Genomic DNA, 4,973 nt, shown 5'->3' on the forward strand with positions numbered 1-4,973 from the left:
ATGCAGGAAGACTTTGGAAGCCCTCTCACAAGCCTCCCTGTAAAAGGGTTAGGTAGAAAAAAACGTGGGGTTGTTCTGAGCTGTAGCCACGTGTGTTTTCTTCTTGTTAAGTTAGAGTTTGTTGTTTTCTTTTATGCTGCCCTCTCAGTCAGCATGAAAAAGTTCATGAGGTGGCCTCCTTAAAGAGAAGGAGCAGGATGACGGTAGAGAATCCAAAGGCATCAATAGAACCCAAAAGCCTTCAGATCCTGAGAACTGTGGCCAGCAGTCACTCATGGGGCTAAAGTTCTTGTTAAATTTTTGACAACCTTCCCTGCATGTAAGAAAAACTCCTTTTTTCCCTTAAGGAGCCAATCCAATGACTTTATAATATATTCCTGATTCCTATTGTTATTCTTATTCCTATTGTTATGCTTATTCGTATTTGTTTTTTCTTCTTGCTGACATTTCTTCCCAGATTACCCTTACAGAGTCTGGTGGAGGAGTGAAGAAAACAAGACATTCTCTAGGGCCCACTTCTACCTCTGACCACTATCACGTCTGGAGTTTCTGTCCTAAGCACTGGCTCTGCCAATTCCCAGGAAAGAGACTGGAGAACATTGGAATTCTCTGGTGTGGGGGAAGCAATGTCTATGAACAGCTGAGTTCAGTCTTAGTTCCAGACCATGAAGCACAGTGACCCAGCTCCCCAAAATGGTTGTTGGTAAATGGAAGGAACTTCTTTGGAGAGTAAATAGGAGAGCAAACAGGACTGAGGGCACACCTCCCAGCTAGTATGAACAGAGATCACATGCAGGGAGTTGTAGCTCATAATGACCACAGCTTGGAGCTGCCCGATCCATTGAACTAGAATCCATTTCCATGGGACTTTGTGGGCTATCCTCTTCTCCTGCAGTTTCATAGACCTCCTGGGGTCAGACATCACGAGAAGCTACAGTGAATCATGCTGGCTTTGGAATGAGCTGTTTCATCTCTCTCCACATTTGTGGAATCCAACATGCTGCTGCAAAACACCACAATTCTGTTCTGAGGACATGGCAGCAACCATCAGAGCAATTCTCTATGCCTTCTCACTGTCTCCTGGATGAAACTGAAGTGCAGGAATGCAAAGGAAAAATGGGGTTGTGTGGCCAGGAGGGTTGGTCCATTCCTTGCTAAAGTCACAAGGTATAGAGCAGAGTCTTTGGATTCAATCAGTAGGAGAGATATCAGTGTTTACTGATGTGCATGTGAAGGGTTTGGCTTGATACTAACAGTCTTAATTACCATTCTCTCTTTTATTGTTCTCTATTTGAATACAATTTGTTTCCAAGTTCTTATAGCGTTGGATTTTGTTTTAACCTTATTGATTTTTAAAGTTTTTAAATTTCATAAGGGTATTTGCAATGATCATTTGTTTGAGCAATAAACATATTACTTATTTACACCAGCTCCAGTCCAAAAAATGTTGGCATCATTGTGCTTTAACTGATGAGAAGGAATGTATGGGTTACATTAAAACTCTTCCATGGAGGTTTCATGGTTTACCTGGCCTCTTTCATTTGACCTTGAGCACAACACAATCCCCACTAAGAAATTACAATGGAAGTCAAAATGCTCAAATGCATATGTACTAATGTATAATCCAAAAAATTTGAATGCACAAGAAAAAGGAAAGAAGAATGTGCAAATTCTTCCTCACATTGGCTTTTTCACAACTTAAGCTATGTAAGCCTATTTTTTATCTTTCCTTTCCCCCCCCCCCTTCCTATTTGTGTAAGACTAGATTTGCATATAATTCCAGCAAGGGAAAGTAGTGGGAAAGCNACACCATGTCCAGCTCTTCTCTGGAATGTGGACTGCCATCATCCACATTGGATCTTATTGGAATCCATTGCAGATTGTTCTGCATTTCTGCTCACCAGTGAAAGGAATGATGCAGTGGTTCTCAACTTGTGGTCCTTGGATCCCTGGGAAGGCGCAATGTTGTCACAGGGGGTCCACAAATTCTTGAAGAAATGTTTTGTTGCTGTTTTTTTTGCCATTAAATCTGAATGAATGAGTGAGTGAGTGAATGGATGGATGGATGGATGAATGAATGAAAGCAAGAGGGAATGGGAAATAGAAGAAAATCCTAATTGTCCATGCTTGTTTTGCAAAACTTTTTTAACCTACTGTCTCTATTAAAAACAAGCAGATGCATAAATCGACTATGAAAGCAGCTGTCTGATTGCAAATAGCTGTGTTTGGTATTTCTGCCCTTACTGAGAACATGCAAGTGAATGACTCTGACCGGTCCTGGACCCATAAGCAAAAATATACAGTGACTGAACACAGATCAAGAAGGGAGGCACTGAGAAGAATTTTAAAAACTTTTCATCAGATTTTAATGTAAAAATTGGCATCAAATATGGAATTAGCACATCAAAATACCATAAAATGGGCCATTTGAGTGAAAAGTGTTATGATTAGTATTATTTGAAGCTCATATGGAATCATTGCAATAGGGATATTATAACTATAAATAATGAAGATATTAATCTCTGTTAACAGATTTACTTAGTTTTCCTTCTCTCCAAATTTGAAGGCCCATCTTGAGAAAATTGAAATAAACATTTGATGCAATGCAGTGCTTTGAATCTTGAGTTCAGTCTTGGTGGTCTGCAGCCACAAAGTATTCAAAGGGTGTCTGCAGTGAAGGAAAGGTTGGAAACCACTGGAAAAATGGATTTGTCCACATGCTCTGAATGTAATCCATGCATCTGGTTTGAGCCTGGAATATTTCGCCTCATGGGATTATCACCTGACTGCACAGGTAGTGCAAAAAAGGCAATATACATTCCAGAAACCAGGAGATATTTACACTGAGGAACAATGCAGAACCCTGTGCACGCACAACAGCCCAGAGCACTGGCTTCCCTTTACAGAGCACAGGCATACTAAACCTGAGTGTGACCTCTGCAAACATATGTAGGACCTGTTCTGTTGCTCTTCCACCTTAAATCCACCCATCTTTGTTTCCTTTGCTTCTGCGACTTCCTGTCTGACTTGCAATTCTGGCTGCATGCAAATGTGTCTGGGGTGCCCTTCTTTAAAGAGAAGGTCCAGGGGGTGGGTTAGAACTTAGAGGACTGGAACAAATCCAGCTCACTTCCAAGCCCTGGAGGGCACTGCCTACACTCAGACATGGAATTTCGACTCTTGATCAGTTTCCTCTGGACCTTCCCTGCATGTAAGGTTAACTGCCATGGTACTCACTATACACACTCCAAAGGTTGTTCTTTGGAATGATCTCACGGTTTTTGCCCTGTTTCTCTATTCCTTCCCTTCTCCGCACCTCCATCCCATGCCTGCAGACATTTCCTCCAAAACCCTTATGGAGTCAGGTGGTGGAGTGAAGAAACCAGGAGAATCTCTTCGCTTGACCTGCACCTTGTCTGGATTTTCTCTCACAAACTACCACATGCATTGGATCCGTCAGTTCCCAGGAACCCAACTGGAGTGGACTGGAGTTATCAGCAATGTTGGAGACATAGCCTATAACCCTGCTCTCCAAAAACGGATCAGCATTACGAGGGACACCTCAAAAGGCCAGGTCTTCCTGCAACTGAGCAGCCTGAAGCCTGAAGATGCAGCCATGTATTATTGTGTAAGAGACACCATGAGGAAAGTCATCGCAGGGGCAGGACAAAAACTTCACTTCTGGTAGAAAAAAGCATAAGGCATTCTTCACTTGTGGGTTTGTGGCAGGATGCTCAAAGCAAAGACATATTTTTTCCCCTTCTGCTCAAACTTGACTGCAAAGAATTCACAGCACTCTAGAATTCCTCATAGAACAAACTACTGGGTAACCCAACCTAGATGGGAAGCATGAAAGCATTTGGAAGTTTAGGAAAACTTAGCTCCCTAAAGAAGTCTATGATTCTCATTCATCACCAACTGCATAAGCTTTTCTTGGCGTGCTGACATTGACCTTTCTCTCTGTAGCAAATGTGCTAAGCCTTCCCAGGCTTTGGCTCTACACAAACACAGACCCAGTGAACTGCAACACACACAGCCCTATTTGAATTACATACTGACTGGAAATGCTGTGCATTCCACCATCATCACAGGCTACATAAGTAGATGATTCAAGGGAAGGAGGCAGTGTGAATTTTATAAAATGTGGATAGTGCCACACAACATTAACAGCTGCATTATTCCTCACCTGAAACACAGAATCATGAATGCAGAATTGCTTGAATGGATCCTCAATACATTTTGTGGGACAGCTTTGAAAATGAAGGAGAAATCAAGAGTTGGTCATTCATCTCTCAATTCACCTAGCATTCCTGTAGCATTCATCCATCCTATAAGATCCATCCTATAACATCCAGCCATCCAGCCGTTTATTCATTGGATTTTTAACCGGACTCATTAGCCATATGGCTACCGTCAAGTGTGGTTTGGCTAAACCTAGCTCCTATGTTCCTGAGCAGAAGCACCTGCCTTTCTCCAGCAGCCAGATCCTGGCCTGTGTTAAGTAGTGAAAGGAAGGCATACCTAATTCATAGAACCTTCTTCCTTGATCTCCTTTGGTTGATGGTAAATGAAGACAGCTTCAGTCTGAGCACAGCAATGAACAAAAGTGCATCTCATTGCCCAGATAGTGGCAATGCAGACACCTCTCCTAGCCAGTCCAGCAAAGCAGGAAGTGCTGGGGTCCCCACTGGAATTCCTGGGGCTGGGATCAGGTCGATCCAACAGATTACAATTCTGCAAACAACGTATGATTTATTCCAACTTGGCTTCATCACATGCATTTCTGCTGAACCATGCATATTCCATTTTCTTCTAACATTAAGAACTTAAGGATCCATTTTCCCCAGTGAATGGGTATAAAAGAAGAAATAGGGAGAAAATGATAACGATGATGATGATGATGATGACGACAACAACAATGACGATGGCTAAAAATAATAGATACATTATTAAATATTTTTCTATACTGCACA

The sequence above is a fragment of the Varanus komodoensis genome, unplaced genomic scaffold, assembly GCF_004798865.1.
Source record: "Varanus komodoensis strain SLA01 unplaced genomic scaffold, ASM479886v1 scaffold768, whole genome shotgun sequence".
NCBI classification, from domain to species: Eukaryota; Metazoa; Chordata; class Lepidosauria; order Squamata; family Varanidae; genus Varanus; species Varanus komodoensis.